The sequence below is a fragment of the Protopterus annectens genome, chromosome 13.part0 (assembly GCF_019279795.1).
Source record: "Protopterus annectens isolate FY-2018-M chromosome 13.part0, PAN1.0, whole genome shotgun sequence".
Classification (NCBI taxonomy): domain Eukaryota; kingdom Metazoa; phylum Chordata; order Ceratodontiformes; family Protopteridae; genus Protopterus; species Protopterus annectens.
The window spans coordinates 371,218,191-371,244,407 of record NC_056747.1 but is presented as its reverse complement, the minus strand read 5'-3'; the positions used below and the strand labels follow the sequence as shown (position 1 = coordinate 371,244,407).

The window sequence follows — 26,217 nt, the reverse complement described above, 5'->3', positions numbered from 1 at the left end:
GAAAAAAAACCTTGCAGTTGCATTTAGAGAACTTTTCAATAGGGAATTTTACTTCTGTAGTTTCAAATATGTGAATTCATGAAAACAAATACATTTATTTTTATGTAAATATATTTTGTCATTTCTGGAAATATTTCTTCACTTCTGATGCCATATAATGCTCAGTAGACAAAAACACTGAATTAACTTCTAGCCTTCATGACACTTATTCAGACTGCTTCTTGAAAGGGATGCGTACCACATTTATAGCTGCCTGTTAGATATCGAAAGCTATGAACCTCAAATACTGTATATATACTTATCAATGTTGTTTATTATTACTGTTACTGAGTTGCTTAACTTTATTGAAAGCAATTTATTTGAACATTTTTAGTCATTAGGTAATTAGGCTTCCAGTTTTGCCCATTTCTTTGTGTTTGTTTTAATCAACTGATTACTGGAACTTAAATTGGTCTGGCTTCTTGCACATTCTAGGTGCAAGTTTCAAACATAATTGTCAGTTTTTGTTGTTGTTGTTTGTTTTATAAGCCAAACACAGATCCTCTTTATGCAGTCTGCAGAATGCAGAGAGTAGAGATACCATCTGTAATCTATTACAGTAGTTCATCTTTTTCAGTCCCTCTATTTTGTTCATTAAGAATCTATGAATTTTCTAGAGCTACATATGACTTGTTTCAGGCTGTAGATTACAACATTATATTCTATAAATATCCTTATCAGAGATCTATATAACAATATGATGACTTCACAGGAGCAGTTGGTCATATATTTGAGAAAGAGATATGCTACAGAGTGACAATTTCTGAGTGGTTTCAGCACACTAATCAAAGCTTATTTTATTACGTATTATAGGTTCATAGGTAGGTACTAGGCTATCTGCCCAAAGGCATTTATAAGCCTAGCCAGAATGTGTTGGCTTTCACCGCCCCCTTAGATTAGTTCCCTGTGCCTCTGTCCAGTAGAGCCACTGAAGTGATCCCCGGGGTAAAGTTTTTGTTTCCCATCCACTTTCCAAGGTTTCTCTTGAAGAGTGTTAGCGAGGAGCTCTGCCTAATGTAGATTGGAATCTTGTTCCAAAGCATGGGAAGTCTCTGGGACAGGAATCTATCCCTCCAGTATGTCCTATTTATTGTTGTGGTGAGGTTTAGATCCCTAGAGCGTGTGGCTTGAGGGGATAAGGTTTTCTTTAGGTGGAGCATGTCCATCAATTCTGGGTTGGACATGGCCTTGTATGTCAGGCAGAGATCACCTCTGAGTACGCAGTAAGCTGGGGTTTCTTCAGTCGAGCTGCATAGGGGATCTGTTTTAGGCCAGTGATCCTCTTGGTGAGGTACTTCTGTGGTCTTTCCAGCTGTTGCAGGTGTCTTGTAAAGTACATCCCAAATGGGGCGTTATACTCCATGATGGGTCTGATGAGTGATGAGTAGAGGGGCACAATGACCTCTTTTGATCTGGATGTGAACCCTTTTGTGATTAGGTGGGCCACATAGAAGGATTTTCTAACCACTTTGGCAATGTGATTATCAAATGAGAGATTACTATCTACTTGGGCCCCCAGATCCCTTATTATGTTTTGCGTATTTAGGGGACTACCACCTATGTAGTAGTTTATGATTACTTTGTTTTTTCCAAAGGGGATGACTATGCACTTTTTGACATTTAGCTTGAAGCCATGATTTTGACACCAGGTATCCGTCTCAATGAGAGCCTTTTGGAGGATGTCTGTGTCAGCCGGAGAGTCAATTATAGCCCCTAGTTTGCAATTGTCTGCGAACTTGGTCAGCCATAGTCCTCCTGTGCTTGCCTGTACTTCTGAGAAGTAAATGCAAACATGAGGGGCCCTAGGACAGAGCCCTGGGGAACGCCACTTGTAACCGGTTTAGAGTTGGACCTAGCTCCAGCAACTCTCACCATGCGGGTTCTGTCCGTGAGCCAGTTGGCAATCCATCTTGTGATGTAGGGGTTTATGTTCAGGCTGGTGAACTTGTCTATAATACCAGAATGGGGAATGGTGTCGAAGGCCTTTGCGAGGTCTAGGTAGGCTGTGTGTACCACCTTTCCCTTGTCTATAGCCTTGGTAACTGTCTCAAAGAAGTCCACTAGGTTTAGGAGGCATGATCTGCCCTTAACAAAGCTGAACTGGGTATGGTCCAGTGTTTGGAGGTTCCCAATGTCTCTGTTAATGAGTTCCATGATGATGCGCTCCATAGCCTTGCAGACCAAGCTAGTCAGGCTTGTAGGGCGATAGTTCCCGGGGTCTGTTGTGGCTCCACCTTTGTGGAGTGGAATAACCCTTGCTGTGCACCACTCTATGGGTACATAGCCTGTGGAGAGGCTGAGTTTGAACAGTGTGTTTAGGTGAGGGGTTAGTTCGTCTTTGAGCTCATGTAGGACGCAGCCTGGGACACTGTCTGGTTCCATTGATGCTGTGTTTTTGGCTTTGGAGAGGGCTGTTTTAACCTGAGTGTCTGTGATTTCAGGGGCTGTATATTCCTCTGGTATGGTTATGGGTCATTTTGTGGGTGAGAGGGGGTGATGTTTGCACTGAGCCTGTCTGCCAAGATGTTGGCGATATTGGTCGGTTCAGTGTATTTTGTGCCATTCTACACTAACTCCGAGCAGATCTGAGCATTGCCACTTAGATTCTTGACATAGCTAAAGAATGCCTTGTGTTTATCTTTGGAGTCCTTGGCAATTTTTCTTTCGAAGCTCGCCTTGGATGATTTTATGAGGGATCGTAGTTTCTTGCTGATACTGATCAGGGATGTCTTCCCTTTTTGGGATTTTACTTTTTTCTGTACTAGTTTCCTCCTTCTATTGTATAGCTTGTCTAAGGCAGGGGTCCACCAGACTTGTTTCATTTTCTTGGAGGAGTGAGTCTTGGTTTTGCTTGGTATAGCACGATCCATGCATTCTTGTAGGTGCCCATAGAATGCATTAGTAAAGGATTTTGCCACTTGGACAGCATTATCCTTTAGCATGGGGCTTTGAAACTTTCCACCTCGGTCTTAAGTAACGTGAAGTTTGCTTTTGAAAAGTTTTTCATGGTGGTTTCCTTGTCCGGTGGGGTGGGGGCAGAATGTGGGAATCCAAAGTGATTTGTTTATGATCAGATCTAACCAGCGAGGGGTTGACCTCCGGTGTGGAACACCAGTCGCCCATGTTGGTAATGACCAGGTCCAATATGTTGTCACTTCTGGTGGGAGTGTTGATCAGTTGATCCAGGGCATTTGAGTTTATAAATTCTAGGAAATGTTGGGCAAGGGAGTTAGTACTTGAGTAGTTCTCCCAGTTAATGTTTGTGTAATTGAAATCACTCAATATTAGGGTGTTTGGTTGGACCTCTATGTTCCCCACTGTTTCCAGAAATGTGGAATGGAGGTCCTGGGACATGGCGGGTGATCTGTAGCAAGCTACAATTTGAATTGCATTTTTTTCCGTTGTTAGTTGCACGTGGATGATCTCTGAAGCCTCGTGCTGTGCCACTAACCTGGAGGTGTGGGTATCTTTGATGAATATGGATACGCCCCCGCCTTTTGTATTTCGGTCTGGGTTCTGTGGCCAAAATGTATAGTATGAGTTGTAGCCTGGTAGTGCTGGGGTGCTCTCTGGAGCCTTAAACCAGGTTTCTGTTACTGCACATATATTGATTTTCTCCATACTGAGGACTGCCTCGACTGCGTGCATTTTGAGGTTTAGACTTCTGGCACTGAGTAGCATTACCCTCAATTTTTTGTTATGATTCCAAGATATTTTATTTCATTGTTGCTGTTTTATTTCCATAAAATTGACAATACTACATTTAGTGGCATTGAGATGGATTGTTTTACTGTACTGAGCATTAATTTCATTTAAATTGTTAAATACTTGCACATCCATGGTGAAGGTAATCATGTGACCTAGTTTGCAGTAATTAATGTATTCAGGAAATTACATGTGTCTACTGATAGTTACAGCAAAAGAAAACAGACCATATAGAAATGGTCCCAACACCAAGCCTTTGAGAACTCCTTGGGCATTTCAAAAGGGTTAGGTAGGCCATTTGCTTGTGTATCTGTGTGTCTTCTCTTCCTCAGTGATGTGTTCACCTACAAAACTACTTAAGTTTCAGTGCTGAGTTGAACAAGTTTGCTTGTGATACCATTGTGGTTGATATCATCAAATGTCTTTGCAAAGCCTAAGTATCTGGCAGTTGTGGTCAGTTCATGATCTAGTACCAGTGTTACCTCTTCAAAACTGCATTAAGTAGAGAAGATCTTCGTCAACAAAATTATATTGTTCCAAGTCTATTGTATGTGACTAGGGATCTAACATTTGGGAATTGCTTTTCTTACTTTTGTTCAGAATTCTTTTCCTTTTATTACAAAGCTTGTTGATATTATGGTTCCACTGTGTGGGTTTGTTTCTAGGGTTTGCCCTGCACTTGTTCCTATAGGTACAGCTGCATCTATGCAGCTGTTTACATGCTGGTATAGTGTGGTGGTGTACATTCCTGCATATCAGTGGAGTTATCTGGGACTGGTGGGGATCTGTAGCTTGCCAATGTAACATTTAAGAGTAGATGTAGGTAGTTTGCTTAAAGAAATTTCTTAAGGTACTCTGGGTGGAAGCGATCTCAGGTTTCAGTTTTATTTTGAAGGAGACTGCTTTATGGTCAAACCTAACTAGTGATGAAGATACAGAAGGGATGGTGCAATATAGTAAGGGCAAGATCCAGCATATTATTCCCTCAGTGGGTACTCTGACTAATTGTTCCAGGGCATTTGTATTGGCAAAGTCCAAGAATCTCTGTGCTTGTGCAGTAGTGGTGGTGTAAATTTCTCAGTGTATAGCTGAATAGTTTAGCTCACTTAGGAAAACGGTTGTTGTTGTGTCTTTCGGCTTATCCCAGTTAGGGGTCGCCACAGCGGAACTCCGGTCCGCTAATGTTTGGTAGTGGATTTTTATGTGCCGAGTTACCAGCCCTGACACACAACCTTCAACAAAGGCACGCCCATTCACGCATGCCTCCACACAGAAGACGCTCTAGTTGAGAATCGAACGGGACAACGTCTTGCTGTGAGGCAAAAACGCTACCACAGCACCGGGTATTGGGTTTAATACTGAGTGATTCTAGTTTCTGTACATACACACTGTGGCTTTCTTTTGTCATAAAGGAAGTTCATAGCTAATATATGGTATGGGACCTTTATGATGGTTATCTGGACATGAAGAAGCTCTAGTGCATTATGCTTTTTTACCAGTTTTCATGTAAGTCCCTTCTGAATGTAGACCGATACACCTCCACCTTTTTCCCCTCCTGCACAGTAGCTAGTATAAATGTGTGGAAGACATTATGGCCCTGTACAGTTTGAGTGCTCTCTGACATTTTAAAGCATGTCTCAGTCACTACACAGATGTCAATGTCTTCCAGAGTGAGAAGGCCTTGTAGGGAGTGGGGTTTCTTGTTTAGGCTCCTAGCCTTGATCAGTAACACCTTCATATTTTTCTTTGCTTGTTTCATTATGTTTGTAGGTTTATCAGACTGGCATTGCCTAAAAGAGGCACCATGGAGGTGGACAATGTCTTTGGCTATAAACAAAATCCTAGACGGGACAGATGCAGGCTGTCCCTGGTGAAGTAATGTGGTCTATTGATCATATCCTACCAGGCTGACAAATATTGGACACCCTTTTGAATGACACCAAAAACTAAGTCAATTATTGAAGTCAAATATTTTTGCTCATATCACAGCATCATCCTCAGAGAAGGTAGAATGTTGCTGAATGCTAGGATAATACCTGACTTGGACACATAGTCTGAGAGCTCCAACATGTCTCTCTTCATATAATCTAAGGAGGAATACCTCTAGTCATTGACACCAGCATGAACTATGACAGAGCCATACTGGTGCTTGTTGTTCAAGGTCGTGAGTGCTTGCATGATCTAACAGATCCTGGCACCAGATAAGCAGCTAACCATCACTCTTTCCTTGCTCAGCCTGGTAAGAGGCTCATATGCATGTCTTACAATGGAGTCACCTATAACAAGAATGTTTCATTAGGTCGATGCCTGCCTTATGGGTTTCAGCATCTGTGACTTTGGGACTCCATGTGCTATGTGAGGAAGTAGGCTTAATATGCTGAGTGTGCTTTGCACTTGTGTTATGTTTTGGAGGTCTTTGAGGTTTAGGCAAGTTAATTTTTACAACTTCAGTAAATGATGGATTGTGTGTGTTGTGATTTCCTTGGAGAGGTGTGATGTGTGGTGTACTGCTAATGATTCTGTTGTCTGAGTTTACCATGTGTGATATTTTGCCTCCAGAGATATTATATATGTACATCTCTTACATGCTGTGTTATCCTGTTTGAGTAATAGATGATTATCAGACAGCATGAGTCAATTCTTACACTGTCTCCAGATACCCATCTCAATCAGGCTAGCTAGAGAAGTTGTGGGGAAGTGCTGGTCCATGATTCTGACAGGAATGACTCAGGGGCAGGGGTAACTATAACTGCTTGGGTTTGGTTTTAGAATAATGTTTGGGCGGACTTGCTACTGAATATTTAAATTTCAGTACAAAACAACTGGCCTTGAAACCTTTGTCTGCCACCAGCAAAAACCAGTAAAGTAATTATAGTAAAAAAAAAAATTACTAACTTGATACTAAATCAGTACAAGCAGTATCAATGCACATTGTGACAATCTGGCATAATAGTTAAGGTATTTACCTTATAGACACAAGGTGTAGGGTTTGATTCTCACATTTGGTAATTATCTAGGCTTAAAATGACCCACAAGGGTACTTAGCCTAGTACTAATCTATGAGCTTATGAACCTATGTATATTAATTAATTTTATCAAGTGTCTTTTAGCCTGATTGAATAATTTAAGGGGAGAGATCATGAAAAATGATACTTCATGTGCTAATTGTCAACAGCCAATGAACGGGGAGAGGGATAGAATTATGTTATCATATTATTATAAGGGGCAGGCAACAACAGATTCACAACTACAACAGAGTAAGTGGGAGAGAAAAACAATTAGACCCTTACCTCTAAGCTGACTGGACTGGAACTGCCCCAAAGACAACTCCTGAACTAGCCTGACACACACACAGTGCACAACAATGAAGCCAGGGCTTAATAACATATTAACAACCTATTATCATATTAACATATCACCTCTCAACTCTCCAGATTTTCACATAATATCCAGACGTTTGCCTCAAAATGTTGGTCCGTTCCTCATAAAATTTTTGGTTTTCTGATAAATCAGTGGGATAATCTGAGGAATTAAATCAGTAAATAATGTCATACATTTAAGTTTCAGACTTTATATCCTTAGAAAATGCATTTTAGTATATAACCTGTTACGCTAGAAACTGTCCACATTTATAAGAGCAATATTTAAAATGTGTCCCTATTTTTGGACCTTTGTATCCTCATTATGTCAGATTTTGTCCAGATTTCTTGGGCCAAGAGGTTGAGAGTTATGATTATGAACATACTGCCTCTGAATCTTCCTCACCTCCCACTCATACTTTGTGCTGATGACGTAAACTATACCTTTCAAACAAATCCCTCACAGCTTTACAAAAACAATTTCAGTCAGACTTCCTCCATCTAATTTACTGGCTCAGTGCACACTCAATTCATACAAAAAAAAAAATACATGCTCTTCAGGACAAAACAAAAACTTAGCGAAGATAGCTCAACACTGCAAATTGTTTTACATTAGGAAGGTTTGTGGCCTGCACTGTGGTGGCAGGACAGGTAGCTTGCATCCTTCTAAGTTGGGAACTGCTGATTGAGGGCTCAGTGTCTGTTATTCTAAAAGTGTATTAGTTCTGGTTTAAGCACTTGAGCTTCAGGCCAGTTATTTTACATTAAGAAGGTTTGTGGTCTGCACTCTTGTGGGAGGAGAGGCTGGACTCTGCCCTTCTGAGCTGGGAATTTCTGGTTAAAGGCTTATAGTGCCTGCATATTTGAACTGTTTCTTACTGAAATTGATACACCTTGTTTGCTGTAGCATAGACTAGATCCAGGCCTGCTGAATCTAGCTTTGTTTGTATGCTTGTTGTTTGTTTGCTTGTTATTTCCCTGAAACACTAATTCCACCTAAAACGTGGCTTTTCAGCGCTTCTGTGGATCCCTAGTGATATCTGCATTGCTTACTGCACTTATTTCCTTGTTTCACTTGAATGAAAGTTACTGTTTGTCGTTTTTGCATTTAAGTTACCTGGCACTTGCTCACTAAAGCAATTATATAGGTCAGCGCTAAAAAATTAAAAGCACTACACCCTCACAAACTCCCCTTGATTACCTTGTTCCCCACTGGCCCTTTTTTTTCAATTATAAAGGAATTCCCAATACTATTCTAGCATGTCCAAAGGTTAGTTGTCAATCTCCTCTCCGGTCCAGCTGGTGAATCTGGGAATCTTGAGGCAATGCTACAACTGCCTCATGTACACAAACAACCCTCTCCTCCTCCCAACAAATTCCAACACATGTGAGAGATGCAACCATATAGCCAAACTGGAGGCTAAGCTCTCTCAACTCAGTAATGGCGTAACCAGTCAGGAGGAAAAGGAAACCACACTCACTACAATTCCAGTCTCACATAGACCTACCACGACAGCAAACCAAACACATAAACACACAAAAACATACTCGGAGGCTCTAAATAAAAATCTGCCTAAGCAACAGAGACCTCCAAAGCAGACACCCAAGCAACCGCTACCCCAAAACAAAACACGTGCAACACATAGCTCAAAAGCCAGTGTGCCGAACAGTCACAGCCCTTAAGGTTAAACAACACACCTGATACACTTGTAATAGGTGACTCTATCATCAGGCACACTGATGTCCCGCTCACCAGGCTGAACAAGGAGAAGGTCACGGTGAGCTGCCTGTTGGGCGCTAGGATCCGCCACATAACACAAGCACTCAGGTCACTCCAAGGCAAGTACAAATATGACTCAGTCATTGTCCATGCTGGTGTGAATGACCTGAGACGTACCTCCCTGGACTACATGAAAAGAGACATAGAGGAGCTCTCTGAGCATGTAGCCCAGGCCGGTATGACCCTGACCTTGAGTAGCATCTTACCCTCACCAAGAATGATGCCACAATATGAAAACAAGATGATCAAGTTCAACAATTGGCTTAAGTATTGGTGTCATTCAAAGGGGATCCAATGCCTATCAGCCTGGGATGACATGCTCGACAAGCCAAGATGCTTCGCTAGGGATGGCTTGCACCTATCACCCCTGGGCTTTCGGATATTGGCAAAGGCTCTTGCTACCCCCATAGTGCCTTTTTTAGGCAAGGCTCAAAAGACAAACCCACCTCCATAGGTATCACAAGGGATAAGAAACTAAGAGTAATGCTACTCAACGCCAGAAGTCTAAACCTCAAGATGAATGCACTCAAAACTCTCCTTAGCATGGAGAACATCGATATCTGTGCAGTAACAGAAACCGGTTCAAGGCTCCCGAGAGCACCCCAGCACTACCAGGTTATACCTCATACCATGCTTTTTGGCCCCAAAACTTGGACCGAACCACAAAAGGAGGGGGAGTATCAATATTCGTCAAAGATACCCACACCTCCAGGTTGGTGGCACAGCACGAAGCATCAGAGACTATCCATGTGCAACTAACAGTCGGTAAACTGCCTTCCAGTTTATAGCCTGCTACAGACCACCCTCCCAAACCCAGGAACTCCACTCGGCCTTCCTGAGAACACTGGAAAATATGAAGGTCTCTCCAAACACCATTATATTGGGCGACTTCAACTACTCAAACATAGACTGGGAGCATTACTCTAGCTCCAACACCCTAGCCCAAAGGTTCCTAGAATTTATAAACTCAAATGCTATGGAACAACTTGTTACCACTCCCACAAGAGGGGAAAACATACTGGACCTGATCATCACCAACATGGGGATTCTATGCTCCAGACCAGAAGTGTATCCCTCAGACCATAAACTAATATCACTGGATATTCACATCCCGACCCCACCCCCTGCCCAGAAAACCACAGTGAAAAACTTCTCTAAAGCAAATTTCACACTCCTCAAAACCGAGGTGGAATCTTTCAAAGCCCCGGGGCCTATGGAAAATACGGCCCAGACCGCAGAATCCTTTATAAATGCATTCTATGAACACCTTCAGGAATGCATGGATCATGCAATCCCAAATAAAACCAAGACCCAATCCTCCAAAGGCAAACGTCCTGTCTGGTGGACCCCGGCCATAAACAAACTATACAATAGAAGGAGGAAGCTACTATATGATAGAGCAAAATCCCAAAAAGGGAAGGCATCTCTGATCAGTATTAGCAAAAAACTATGGGCACTCATAAAATCGTCTAAGGTCAGCTTTGAGAGAAAAATTGCACAGGACACTAAGGATAATCACAAGGCTTTCTTTAGTTATGTTAGGAACCTGGGTGGGAATTCCCAGATATGCTCAGAATTAGTCCAAAATGACAAAAAAATACACCGAACCCACAGACATTGCCAACATCCTAGATAACAGGTTCAGCGCAACCCCCCCCTCCCCACCAAAAGGGCAAATATCTATCCCAGCAGAGTGCTGCCCCCTGACATCCCAGATGCTCAGGTAAGAGCATGAACTCCAAGAAGAGCTAAACCCAAACATAAAACTACTGTTCAATCTCAGCCTTACTACAGGATATGTACCCAAAGAGTGGCGTACAGCAATGGTGGTCCCTCTCCACAAAGGTGGTGCCTCAACGGATCCTGGAAACTATCGCCCCATAAGCCTGACTAGCTTGGTCTGCAAAGCTATGGAAAGGATCATCATGGACCTTATAAATAAAGATATTGGGGACCTACAGACACTGGATCCTACCCAGTTCGGCTGTGTTAAGGGCAGATCCTGCCTCTTAAACCTGGTTGATTTCTTTGAAACAGTCACCAAGGCCATTGACGAGGGGAAGGTGGTCCACACAGCCTACCTGGTCCTCGCAAAAGCCTTCGATACAATACCCCACTCGGGCATTATAGATAAGCTCACCAGCTTAAATATAAACCCCTATGTCACTAGATGTGTTGCAAACTGGTTCAAGGACAGAACTCACATGGTTGGAATTGCTGGAGCCATGTCAGACTCCAAACCAGTTACAAGAGGCGTCCCACAAGGCTCAGTCCTGGGACCTCTCTTTGTTCGGTATATATTTCTCAGAGGTACAGGCCAACACGGAAGGATTGTGGCTGACCAAGTTCGCAGATGACTGCAAACTGGGCGCCATAATCGACTCTCCAGCCGACACAAGCATCCTCCAAAAGGGCCTCATAGAAACAGACAACTGGTGCCAGAGCCATGGCCTCAAGCTAAACGCCAAAAAGTGTATAGTCATCCCCTGTGGCAAAAACAAAGTGCCCACAAATTACCACATAAGTGGTAATCCATTAAGTACGGAAGAAGTAATTAGGAACCTGGGGACCCAAGCTGATAGCAATCACTCATTTGACAACCACGTGGCCAAAGTGGTTAGAAAAACATTTTATATAGCCCACCTAATCATGAAGGGATTCACATCTAGATCAGGGGAGGTCATCGTGCCTCTTTACTCATCCCTCATCAGGCCCATAATTGAGTACAATGCCCCTTTTGGGATGTACCTTACAAGACACCTGCAGCAACTGGAAAGACCCCAAAAGTACCTCACCAAGAGGATCAAAGGGCTCAAACAGATGCCATATGCTGACCGGTTAAAGAAATTCCAGCTCTACTCAGTGGCATACCGCCTGCTCAGAGGCGATCTGTGCCTGACATATAAAGCCATATCCAACCCGGAATTAATGGACATGCTGCACTTCAGAAAATCAAAATCCCATCGAGCTACGCGCTCGAGAGACTTGAACCTCAGCACTGAAATAAATAGGACATGCTGGAGGGACAGATTCATAACCCAGAGGCTCCCTTCACTCTGGAATAAAATCCCAGTCCAGGTTAGGCAGAGTCCCTCATTGACTCTCTTCAAGAGGAATCTTGATGAGTGGATGGGGGATCGTAGGTTTACCCCGGGTATCACTTCTGTGTCACTGTTAGACAGAGGCACAGTATACCAACCTCAAAAAAGGGCATAGCAAAATTAATTTAAAATGAGTGGCGAAAGCCAAACACACTCTGGCTAGGCTTATAAATGCCCTAGGGCAGATAGCCTAGTATGAGCCTATGAACCTATAAATCACTGATCACAACAATGCCACAATGAAACACACTATTTTATGTAAGTATCTAGGACTCCAGCTAGATCCACCAATCTCTCAGCTTATCTTCACACTTATGAAATAAAAGAAAGAAAATAAACCCACTAATGTTCTTTCTTCTCAAAACCTTCCATAATTGCAATAGGAAAAGGCTTTTTACTATCCCAGCTGGAAATTAGCTTTCTCTTAACAGCAACTGCCTCGAAATGAAATCTCACTATCATTCAAACACTTGCCAATAAAACATATACCCCTCTCTTTTTTAATAAGAAACATCTTTATTGAATCATCACTTATGATATAGGCAATCATACATTTATATAAATGAAAACAAACCATACTGACATTTTCAGTTGCAAATATTATCCATCACATATAATCTTTTATACAGTCATTGATAGTCAGACATTACATAGTTCATTCGGTTCCTGTCTTCACTTAAACCGCATTCCTCCACCAAAATATTATTCTGCATGTATCTTTCACACAATTCCCATTTTTTCTATGTAATTTGCTTCTTCTCTTTCCTGAAGTTCCCATTTCCAGTTCTTTTATCTATGTTACTATAGTCACTACTTCTACTACGGTTGGTTTAGACTTTGCCTCAAAATTTGGTCACATCAAGTGATCAAGGTTTCTTTTGAATAGGGTCAAAAATGAACTTTGCTTCTTGTAGGTGGGGAGCTTATTCTGTAGCACAGGGATCCTTTGATACACATATTGCCCCCTCCAGCAGGTTCTGTATTTGTCACAGACAAAGTACATGTTCTTGAATCTAGTGTTTCTGGTGCTGTTTGTCTTGACAATCTGCAAGAGAGCAGTTAAAGATGGATCTGAGGAAGACTTGTATGCTAGATATAAATCACTCACCTCCCCAATAACCTGTAGGAGACTGAGTACAGAGATGGGACCTTAAGGCGATCTGTGTAGGACAGGGTATTCATACCCTGAATTCTCCTGATGAGGAACCTTTGAAGGCATTCCAACTGTTGAAGTGCTTGGTTAGGTATATTTCGAAGGGGGCATTGTACTCAATGATGGGTTTGATAAGAGATGAGTAGAGTGAAACTATTACTTCCTTGGACCTGGATACCATACCCTTACTTACGAGTTAGGCGACATAGAATGATTCCTTTTGTACTATCATGGCTACATGTTGGTCGAACTCCAGATTACTCTATATATATGTTCCCAGATCCCCAACTATTGGGACAACTCTTAGGAGTGTTTTATCTATGAAGTAATTAGCTTAGGTGGATGCTTTCCCAAAGGGCACTATAAAGCATTTATTTGCATCGAGTTTTAATCTATGGCTTTCACACCTATCATTTGTTTGAGTTAGACCTTCTTGTAGGATGCTGGTGTCATGTGGGGAACTTATGATAGCTCCCAATTTGCAGTCATCTGTGGACTTGGTGAGCCAGAGGCCTCTGACATTAGCCTTAACTTCTGAAAAGTAGATGCCAAATAGAAGCGGGCCCAACACAAAGCCCTGGGGTACTCTGCTGGGGACCGGACTCTTTGTGGAGGTGGTCTCACCAATCTTGACTTTTTTGGTCCTATCTGTGAGCCATCTGGCAACCCAATGTGTTATATAGAGATTTATTTCTAGTGCTAAGAGTTTGTCAACAATACCCAAGTGGGATATTGTATCTAATGCCTTTGCCAGGTCAAGGTCGGGAGTATGCACCATTTTCCCCCTCATCCATAGCTATTGTTTCCCTCTCAAAAAAAAGTCTACCAGGTTAAGTATGTAAGAACTTCCCTTATCAAAGCCAAACTGGAATTGTTCCAGTGTGTGTGTAGGTTGCCAATGTCCTTGTGATCATTTCCATAATTACTCGTTCCATGGCTTTGCATATTAAACTTGTCAGACTGATAGGACTGTAGTTCCCAGGGTCGGTTGATGGCCCACCCTTATGAAGAGGGATGACCATTATAGCCCTCCATTCACCTGGCATGTAACCTTTTTTGAGGCTGTAGTTGAAGAGTGCCTCAAGTGGTCCTGCTAGGTCATGTTTTAGCCTATTTAAGAGGCAACTGGGGATATTGTTGGGCTCATTGAAGCAGTGTTTTTTGCCTTAGCTAGTACCGCTACAATCTGCTCCCTGTTAATAGTTGAGGGGATATGCTAGAAGGGATTTCACAGGGAGTAGTGGGGGGTGAAGTTAGAGCTAAATTTATCAGGCAGTACATTTGCTATGTCACCCAGGTCAGTGAAGGTTGTGCCATTTACCACTAGTTCTGCACATTGCTGAGTGTTACCTTTAAGGTTCCTGACATAGCTGAAGAAAGCATTGTGATTGTCCTTAGCCTGGGAAGCTATCCTGACCTCATAATTGGCTTTGTTGGACTTTATTAGACCTCTTAGTTTCTTGTTTAGTTGAATCAGGAAGCTCTTGTCTCTATGAGAGCTGCTATTTCTGATTTTGATCATGACTTTTTTCTTCTGTTATATAGCCTGTAAAGGTAAGGATTCCACCAGTGCTGTTTGTTTTTGGTGTTAGATCTAGGCTTACTTCTGGTAGGTACAACAGCCTCATTGCAGCCATTTGCATGTTTTTACAGGGTTTCTGTAAATAATTCTGCAAAGGTAGGCGTGTTTTGGGAGTTTGGGGACCATGAATTTTGACAAACTATCGCTTAATAGGATCTACTTTGCTTTTATATAGTTCCTGACTGTTATGGGTTTAGTTGGGTTTTCCAGGTTGATTTCTATTCTGAGTGAGACAGCTTTGTGGTTCGATTTCACCAATGAAGACATGACATAGAGGAGTGCAACGTGCTCTCATCTAGGTGAATGCAAGTGTGTTGTCACATATATTGATTCTGACACTGTAACATGTTGGGAAATTCCACTTACTTCAAGGAATGGTGCTCTTAGAATTAGTATATGTAATTCAAAGGATTTTACCTTTTTATTCTTACCGCAAATGCTAATCTTCATTATTTTCTCAGGAATTAACAGTAAAACATTTGCATTTTTGAGTGAAGTACTGAACATTTGTTCACTGATACTTAGTCACACATCCATGGACAAAATATGAGAGAGCTTGAAGATTATATAGCTATTAGGGTTTGATGTAGCACCTCCCTTATGAATAGGGATCACTATGGCCTAATGCCATACTGCTGAGATTTGTCCTCTTAATACATTTATTAGCAAGAATGCATAAAGTTTTCTGCAGATTACTTCCCATTATATAAAAGAAACTAAGGAATACTGTTAAATATTGTAGAGCTAGTGCTGGTAAGGTTTCTTATTGCCAAGGGCATCATTTCCTCTATAATGCTGGGGGGCACCTTTAGTAGACAGGGCTGTAGAACGTGTAGCCTTAGGTCATTGAAGCTGGGACAGAATTTATCTGCTCAGATTCTGCAGTTACATTTTGATCAGCTATTTCTACTACATTGTTTATCAAAAGCATATTAACTTTATTACCATTTTTCTAGTTTTCTGATGTAATTAAAAAATTAATTATTTTGCCCCTTTTGAGATGCTAGTCTGTTTTTATCCTGTTCTGGCTAATTTTATTAGTTTAAGCACTTCTTTATTTTGTTTAAGCAGAATGTGTTTACTGATGTTGGGATTTCAATAGTTGGCATGAATTGTGTAAGTTTGTTACTTTCTGTAATACTGATATACAGAAAATACTTAAATCTGATAGTCTGTGCGGCAGTAAATTATTCTGATATAATGCTGACAATGAAACTGCCCGGAAAAACAGAACTTTTGGTTTTCAGTGTATAAATGACTTAGTCTAGTGTAATCCTGATATCAAATTGGGATACAGAGATATGTTTATTGGAATTCCATATATGGGGAGGTAAACTGAAGTAATACTGAAATAGAAAACCAATTCACAGACAGGGTTGTTGGGCCACATTTTGTGAGTTAAATTAAAGTAATACTAATCCAGCCAATGTTGTTGAGTCACATACATCTCCTACATCAACCACATGAATAGCCAAAGCCATCCATAAAGGTATACAGAGCAGCATTTCAGAGAAGGGGGTTTGATACATACAGCAATGCTGATACATTAGAGCCATTCAAGGAAAGGAAGCCAACTAGGCAGCCGCCCAGGGTGCCACTCTTGCAAGGGAGTTTTTCCAGTAATCTGGATGGTGTAGGTAGACCGGGATGGAGGCACTGTGGAGACCTTTTGCCTAGGGTACCAGTTGACCAAAGGCCATCCCTGGGGTACTTAGACAACCAGCATTGGTGATGAAATCTGACTCATTGATCCTTTGCTTGTTTATGCAGACATGAACTGTATCATACTAACCAGCATCGGTAATGACATCTGCCACACTGATCATGCACTCACCGTGGCAGCCTGTACTGCCCTAATGCATAACATAGGAAAACACAAGAAACACCAGACTCAAGATGCAGGCAGCAGTTCAACCAGGATAGTAAACCAAACAATGAAGGAAGAAGGTTAAATAAAATTTAATAGCACACAGCTCCAAGGATTAAGCGCTTTCGAAAAAAACTTCATCAGAATCATTTAAACACTGAACAGCACCACATATATATATATATATATATATATATATATATATATATATATATATATATATACCCCACCCTTAATTACATAACCAATAAATTCTTTCCCTTAATTAAAAACCACACACAGTATTTTAAAGCAACACACAATGTTAAATACCCAGCATTCAAATAAAATTGCAAAAACACATACACCCGATATACTACAAATGGAGAAGTAGCTTTAAACAATATAACATTTTAATTTAAGCACACTGGTTATAGATATATTATCACTGAGACTTGGGGGGACTGTGACATTCAATTTCAATTGCCAACTTAATTCCTTGGCTTCCAGTTCATCTTCCCAAGGTCCCCCTCTATAGTCCGTCGGAACACATTCCAACACAAAAAAAAAAAAAACGTGGTTAGTGTTGGTACTAATGTGCCTAGCCATTGCATTTTTCATATCCCCCTTCCTAATATCAAGTCCATGTTCATACAGACGTTCCCTGAATTTTCCTTTTGTCTTTCCTATATAAAAATGTTGGCAGTTAAGGCATTTCCCCACATATATAACCCCCATAGTATTGCAAGCACAATGAAACTTAGGTCTAAAAATCTTATAATTAACCTCTACTTGATCACCTTCCAATACCATCCCACAGTGGGTGCAATGACCACATTTATAAGTACCCTATTTTTTATTTGAGGTATTGGGTCCAATATCAATTGTAGGATGTTCAAAGAAATGTTTGAGTGCTTTTCCTCTTCTAAACACAACACAGGGTCTAACCTCAGCTATACTAGACATTCATTTAAAGAAAGAGAAAATATTCCAGTATTTATAAATAATTTCCCTGATACTCTTGGTCTCATTACAAAACTGAGTAATAACCCCCCCCCCCAACTCCAATGGGTCCTTATTTTTGTTTTTACCAGGTCCAAATTCCCCTTGGTCCAAATTTAGACTAATAAGGGGCACAAACTCCCCCTTAGTTCTCCTCTCTTTGATATCATTATCTATTTGCAACACTAAACTACCAGGGTAACCTCTACTCTGAAACATATTTCCCATTTTATCACATTCATAAACAAACGGGTTCCAATCAAAAAACATCCGTGCAAGCTAGATAAATTGTCCCTTAAATATCCCAACTTTCTGATGGAATGGATGGCTGCTGTCAAAATGTAAAATACTATTACTGTAGGTGGACTTCCGATATATCGTACTAACCCACCTTTTGTTCCCCACATCCTTCGAAATGGTAACATCCAAATAATTCATAAAACTTGCATCCCACTGATGGGTAAACTTCAAGAAGGAAGTAGAGGTATTTAAAAAATGTACAAAACTTTCAATTTCCTCTACTGCTCTATTCCAAACAATACATATGTCGTCCAGAAATCGAAGATATAAACTCCATGGCTTTACCTGGAAATATGGGAACAAAATATGTCTCTCCCATTGTAACAGAATAATATTTGCAAAGATGGGAACACAAGCTGCCCCCATCGCAACTCCCTTCTTTTGCCTGAAGTATTGCCCATCTAAATACACAAAATTGTACTTAAGTACTAATTCCATACAAAGAACTAAAATGTTTATAGTATTATTGTCAAGATATGTGCATTTGCAAAGGAAATCATGAAACCATTCTATCCCTACTTCATGGGGAATAACATTATGTAGTTCTACCATATCAATGGTCAAAAAGACATACTTTTCAAAAAATTCCAATTTCCTCATTTTTATCAAAAAGCCCCAAGAATCTTTGCATATATAGTCAAACGATTCCAAACAGTTTTTAAGTAAAAGATCAGCATATTTACCCAGGGGGTGAGTCTTGGGTTTCCTAGCACTAACAATAGGCCTCATAGGTGGATTATTAATACACTTATGAATTTTGGGTATCCCAAAAATAACAGCTACCACTGGGTACTTTACTTGAAAAAAAAAACAAAAAAACATCATGTTATCGCCTCTTCATCCAACATATCTTGTAAGTAAAAATCTATATGATGATAGGCCAATTTGATAAGACTTAAAGATGTCTCTTCATACAGATCACTATTATTCACATGTGCTAACATTTTATTAATATAATCATCTTTCCCCATAATAACGACCCCTCCCCCCTTATCGGGTTTCATAACCCTAAGTTGTTTGTTATTGGAAAGTTCATGCAATAACAAAGATTCATGGGCACTCAAATTCTCATGAACATATGAACTATTCAATTTTAAATTTCTAAACTCATATTCTATTAATTTCTCAAAAATAATGAGTGGTAGAGGTAAAGGGGGATTAAACATGCTACTTCTCCTCAACACTTCCCCTGAGCAATAAACTTCATCATGAAACAAAAGTTTAAAACACATTTTTCTAAGAAACAGTTTCAAATCTATAAGCAATTTACCAATTTTAAAACTAGATGCAGGCACAAACAATTTGCCCTTACTTAATAAATTTACATGCTCAATATTGCACTCAAAGTCACTATAGTTGTAATATTTGAAGTCCCCAACATAATTGTGAACAATTTCAACTACTGCGCCTTGGGTATAAGAAGGAAAACACACTTCAACAGTACCTTGCAAATCATTTGCTCCCAAAGACGCTAACTGAAAAAAGTCCATATTCACTTCTGCTCCCAGTTCCTGTTCATAGGTAGGAACTAGGCTATCTGCCCAAGGGCATTTATAAGCCTAGCCAGAGTGTGTCGGCTTTCGCCGCCCCATTGATTAAATAACTAATCCTCTGTCAAGCAGAGCCAATGAAGTGATCCCAGGGGTGTATTTCCTTTTATCCATCCACTTGTCAAGGTTTCTCTTGAAGACTGTTAGTGAGGGGCTCTGCCTGATGTAATTTGGAATTTTGTTCCAAAGCATGGGGAGTCTCTGTGACAGGAATCTATCCCTCCAGTATGTTCTATTTATTGCTGTGGCAAGGTTTAGCTCACTAGAGTGCGTGGCTCGCAATGGCTTGGATTTCTTTAGGTGGAGCATGTCCATCAATTCTGAGTTGGGCATGGCTTTGTAAGTCAGGCAGAGATCACCTCTGAGTAAGCGATATGCCACTGAGTACAGCCGGAGTTTTTTTAGTTGGGCTGCATAGGACATATATTTGAGACCCGTAATCCTCTTGGTGAGGTACTTTTGTGGTCTTTCCAGTTGTTGGAAGTGTCTTGTGAGGTACATCCCAAATGGAGCATTGTACTCTATGATGGGCCTAATGAGTGACGAGTAGAGGGGCACTATAACCTCTTTATTTCTAGATGCGAACCCTTTAGTAATTAGATATGCCACACAGAAGGATTTCCTAACTACTTTGGCAATATGATTGTCAAAGGAGAGATTACTATCTACCTGGGTCCTCAGATCTCTTATTACTTCTTCTGTATTAAGGGGGCTGCCACCTATGTGGTAATTTGGGTGTTTTGTTTTTCCCAAATGGGATGACTATGCATTTTTTGTCATTTAGCTTGAGGCCATGACTTTGACGCCGGGTGTCCATCTCAGTAAGGCCCTTTTGTAGGATGTCCATGTCAGCCGGAGAGTCAATTATGGCTCCCAGTTTGCAGTCATCGGCAAACTTGGTTAGCCATAGTCCTCCTGTGTTTGCCTGTACTTCTGAGAAGTATATGTGCCGAACAGTAGGGGTCCCAGGACCAAGCCTTGTGGGACACCACTTCTGACTGGTTTAGAGTCGGACCTGGAGCCCACTATTCTTACCGTGTGAGTTCTGTCTGTAAGCCAGTTGTCAACCCATCTCGTGATGTAGGGGTTTATGTTCAGGCTGGTGAGTTTTTCTGTAATACCCGAGTGGGGAATGGTGTCAAAAGCCTTGGCGAGGTCAAGGTAGGCTGTGTGAACCACCTTTCCCTCGTCTATGGCGTTGGTGACTGTCTCGAAGATGTCAACCTGGTTTAGTAGGCATGATCTGCCCTTAACAAAGCTGAACTGGGTCGGGGCAAGTGTTTGGAGGTTCCCAATGTCTTTGTTAATGAGTTCCACGATGATGCGCTCCATAGCCTTGCAGACCAGGCTAGTCAGGCTTATGGGGCGATAGTTACCAGGGTCAGTTGTGGCCCCTCCTTTGTGGAGAGGAATAACCGTTGCTGTGTGCCATTCTATGGGCACATAGCTTGTGGAAAGGCTGAGGTTGAACAGCGTGTTTAGGTGGGGGTTAGTTCGTTCTGTAGTTCGTGCAAGACGCAGCATGGGACACCATCTGGTCCCATTGATGCTGTGTTTTTGGCTTTTGAACAGGCTGTTTTCACCTGTGCGTCTGTGATTTTTGGGACACTACACTTTTCCGGTATTATTGTGCGCCCTTTTGGAGGTGAGAGGGGGGTGAAGTTTGCACTGAATCTAGCTGCCAGAATGTTGGCAATATCCATAGGTTCAGTATATTTTGTGCTATTTTGCACTAGTTCAGTGCATATCTGCGAGTTGCCATTTAGATTCTTAACATAGCTAAAGAAGGCTTTGTGGTTATCTTTTGAAACCTTGGCTATTTTTCTTTCGAAGTTAGCCTTGGATGATTTCATGAGGGACCTCATTTTCTTACTGATACTGATCCGGGATGTCTTTCCTTTTTGGGATTTGCTTTTTTCTGAACTAGTTTCCTCCTTCTATTGTATAGCCTGTTTATTGCAGGGGTCCACCAAACTGGTTTCCTTCTCTTAGAGGAGTGAGTCTTGGTTTTGCTAGGGATGGCACAATTCATGCATCCTTGTAGGTACTCATAGAGTGTATCTGTAAAGGTTTCTGCATCTTCGGCAGTGTTATCCTTTAGCATGGGGGGCTGTGAAACTTACCACCTCTGTCTTAAGTAAGGTGAAGTTTGCTTTAGAAAAGTTTTTTACTGTGGTTTCTTTAGTTGGGGGTGGTGGTAGTAGCGTGTGGACATCCAGAGTGATTAGTTTATGGTCTGATCTAACCAGTGACTGGTTGACCTCCGGTGTGGAACACCTGTCGCCCATGTTGGTGATGACCAGGTCCAATATGTTTTCACCTCTGGTAGGGGAGTTTACCAGCTGATCCAGGGCATTTCAGTTGATGAATTCCAGGAAGCGCTGGGCCTGGGAATTTGTACTCGAGTAGTTTTCCCAGTGAATGGTAGGGTAATTGAAATCGCCCAATATCAGGGTGTTTGGTAGGACCTTCTTGTTTTCCAGTGTCTCCAGAAGGTGGAGTGGTGGTCCTGGGTCATGGGGGGTGATCTGTATCAGGCCATAATTTGCATTGCAGATTTGCCCAATGTTAGTTGCACATGGATGATCTCAGAGGTATCATGCTGCGCCACTAACCTGGAGGTGTAGGTATCCTTGATGAATATGGATACAACCCCTCATTTTGTGTTTCGGTCCATGTTCTGTGGCCGAAACGTGTGGTATGAGTTGTAGCCCAGTAGTGCTAGGGTACTTTCTGGAGCCTTGAACCAGGTTTTAGTTACTGCACAGATGTTGACATTCTCCATACTGAGGAGTGCTTCGAGCGCGTGCATTTTGAGATTTAAACTCCAGGCGTTGAGTAGCATAACCCTCAGTTTTTTTGTTAATTGTGCTGCTTACGGATTGTTGTACTGATAATTTCCGTGCCAATAATTCCCTTGGAAAGGTTCCTGTTGTTGGAAAAAGTGTTGTTGCCTCTGTTCCTCTGGTTTTCTAATCATTTGGTCCTCCGAGGCCCATTCGCTTGATTCCCGTCTAAAGGGACTTCCATTTCACTGGTTACCTGGTTATCTTGATTCAGAGGACCATCCCATTGACGCACATCATCCAAAGCCTCTTTCCTATTGGTAGTGGGTGGTTTTGGATATGCCTTCCTTTCCATGTACGCCACACAGTCTCTTACAAACTTTTTCTTTTTATTATTAGTCATTCTCTCTATATCCCCATTGGCTTTCTTAAAGATGGCCTAATAGTCATTCTGGTGATTGGGGAATAACAAATCGTTGTGAATAACATTGTCCAACTTTTCAGACTCAAAAATCAAGTTAAAGGAATTTGGACCTGGTAAAAACAAAAATAAGGACCCATTGGAGGGCTTTATTACTAAGTTTTGTAATGAGGCGAAGAGTATCAGGGAAATTATTTATAAATACTGGAATATTTTCTCTTTGTTTAAAGAAATGTCTAGTATAGTTGAGGTTAGACCCTGTGTTGTGTTTAGAAGATGAAAAGCACTCAAAAAGTTCTTTGAACATCCTACAATTGATATTGGACCCAATACCTCAAATAAAAAATGGGGTACTTATAAATGTGGTCATTGCACCCACTGTGGGATGGTATTGGAAGGTGATCAAGTAGAGGTTAATTATAAGATTTTTAGACCTAAGTTTCATTGTACTTGCAATACTATGGGGGTTATATATGTGGGGAAATGCCTTAACTGCCAACATTTTTATATAGGAAAGACAAAAAGAAAATTCAGGGAACGTCTGTGTGAACATGGACTTGATATTAGGAAGGGGGATATGAAAAATGCAATGGCTAGGCACATTAGAACCAGCTCTAACCATGTTTTGTGGGGGGGGGTTGTGTTCCGAGGGACTATAGAGGGAGACCTTGGGAAGATGAACTGGAAACCAATGAATTAAGTTGGCAATTGAAACTGAATGCCACGGTCACCCCAGGTCTCAGTGATAACATATCTATAACCAGTGTGCTTCGATTAAAATCTTATATTGTTTAAAGCTACTTCTCCATTTGTAGTATATAGGGTGTTTGTGTTTATGCAATTTTATTTGAATGCTGGGTATTTAATATTGTGTGTTGCTTTAAAATACTGTGTGTGGTTTTTAATTACGGGAAAGAATTTATTGGTTATGTAATTAAGGGTGGGGTATATATATGTGGTGCTGTTCAGTGTTTAAATGATTCTGATGAAGTTTTTTTGAAAGCGCTTAATCCTTGGAGCTGTATGCTATTAAATTTTATGTAACCTTCTTCCTTCATTGTTTGGTTTACTATCCTGATTGAACTGCTGCCTGCATCTTGAGTATAATGCATAACATGGCAGCTCTGTTTTACAATGCAGTTCATTTCTTGGTATGTCAGCACAGTGCTGGCTGTAATACTTACCTAATTAGCTCTGGGCTGCATCACATTATGTGTTTTACAACATTTAGGACTGCATGCTATGAATCACAGCCCATTTCTTCAAAGTCATTTTGACTAATAAAATCCAATACTATTTAGGTGAGCTGTTGTTAGTACAGTAACGTTTCCAATCTTGATTTGGGTGTTTTCTTTTTTAACTAGTAATAAGACTACCAAGACAGTGGTGTGCTCTGTAGTAGGCATCAAATGGATTTTATAACACCTAATGATGTCAAATTATTTGTCTGTTGCACTTTTTATATAAAGGAGTTCCAATATAGGATTTATTTTCTATTTTTCTTGCATATAAATATTCATTTTGTACAGGTAATGAGGCACCACCACCTACTCTGGCCTATAGAAATGAAAATAGCAGAAACAGGTAACTTAGGGTAGAGCTTTTAAACTATGCTTCATTTATGGTACAGTACAGGTATCATTTTCATTGCAAAGAAAAGCTTTAAGACTATTCATTTTTCTGTTTAAACTACTTCCATTTAGCAATACTACTTGCATTTCAATTACAGCCAGTATCCATGGTGCAGAGGGCTGGGGGCTGAAGAGGACAGCTGCTATGTGTTCAAGGTGTTGTTAGACAGTAGAGAAGTACCAGCATTCAATACTTCTTTTGTGGTAAATAGCTACCTAGACTGTTTTTTACATTTATAGCAACCAGGTTACTATAGTTTTAAAAAAAGAGCTTTTTTTGCCCTCAACTTAATAATGACAGACACTTGAGTCACACACCCTATATCCTTCAGAAAATGCATGATAATTAAAATCTGTCCCTTACTTTGGGCCTTTACCACCACCACCTTATTTTTGGCTTTGTCTAGATTTATTTTGCTAAGAGGTTGAGAGGTATGTATGTACCCCATCCCAGGTAGTGCAGATCATCTCGATATTACAAAGAGAGAAAAAAAAACAGACTTAAGCAAACAAAATTAGCCACATATTTTGGAGGGAAACGTTTAACAAAATTTTATAACTTAAAAAAATGACAACTGTGCCAGAACGTTTTAAATTAAATGCTAACACAACTCATTGCTCACAATAAATAGTTTCCGAAAACTGCATGTTGCAGCATACATACAGTATGTCCAGTTCTTGCATTTCATAACAGTATTGCTGACCACTGAGGCATCTTTTTTTCGGTCTCATCGTAGAGGTGTAGCACAACTTATTTAGGTTTTGTTAGCTTAGTAACACGCAGAATAATGGTTGGTATACAGTAAGTATATCCACTTCTAGGAGAAAGTTTTCCACATAGTATGAAGACGTATAGGAACAAAAGCGAGTGTAGGGTACAGTTTGTTCACAGCTTGTTTTTCTTTGCAGTACATCACATGTACAACCCGTTGGGTGGTACTGCGGTGCGAAGATACTGGACTGGTGCAACCTTTAATCGTTGTTGTAGGTCCCAAATGATAGGTTGTGTAATGCAACCGCAAAGACTGGTAAAATGTTGTAAAACAGCGTGTAAAATGTAGTGTTCAGTGACTAGAAATGATTCGGCTCAATTGACTTAATATATTTAATATGTTAAAATAATTAACTGCAAAGGCAAAAAGGCGGCACACTATTCACGCGAAATGCAGTTTGTTTGTGTGTTGGGAGGCAGAATAAATTACAAAAAATGAAGGAAATTAGTGTGTTCTGTTTACTGCTATCTTACTCACAATGTAAGATAAAACAACAGAAATGTATTTGTACAACCAAACAATTCAAACACAGAACACTTTCAAATCTCAAATACAGCGTTTGCAAGGATGCTATCAGAAATACATTTGTTTACTGACCTATACTTCTAAACTGGGGTACAGCACTGATGCTTGTGGGCAAGTGATTTGCTCAGTCATACGGCTCGTAAACAAAGGCTGGTGGAATCAAACCCAAAACTACATGAAACAACTTGTTAACAACTCTCACCCGCCCTCGCTCTGCGTATTAACTTCCATCAGTGAGAGGTATGCCTACTTACAAAATACGTGCTATTTATTTTTGACTTGCGCAGTTTTACAATATTATACATTTAACTTTTTTTGAAAAAGTAACATGCCTTGATAATTGCACTTCCAGATTATACAACAGAAACACCTAAACCAGTATGGGGAAAAAATACCGTACCACAAAAACTTGCATACAAAACAGGGGAGTTTTTTTTCCCTAGAACTAAATATTGTATAAATATTTTGGTACTCTCATTATTTACTTATTTATTTATTTTTGTCAGGCAACGTGCGTGCCGTTTGAAATTCCCTTTATTCGAATAGATTTGAAAGCTGGCAACGGATTGGCTGTCTGACATGAGGTGGGCTGAGTCACCAAGAACCAGTCCGGGCTGGTCACGAGGAGAAGAGCTGGAGGACGGATGGGACGTGTTGTTTAGAG

At 40.8% G+C, this 26,217-nt stretch overlaps 1 long non-coding RNA gene across 1 annotated transcript in view; it reads right to left on the bottom strand.

The window, feature by feature from the left end:
* Positions 1–25,366, bottom strand: part of LOC122787334 — a 536,782-nt gene extending 511,416 nt beyond the window's left edge. Inside the window, exon 1 of the long non-coding RNA XR_006362566.1 lies at positions 24,920–25,366. This is a non-coding gene — a long non-coding RNA (uncharacterized LOC122787334). The remainder of the gene's footprint in view (positions 1–24,919) is intronic.
* Positions 25,367–26,217: the final 851 nt, after the last annotated feature.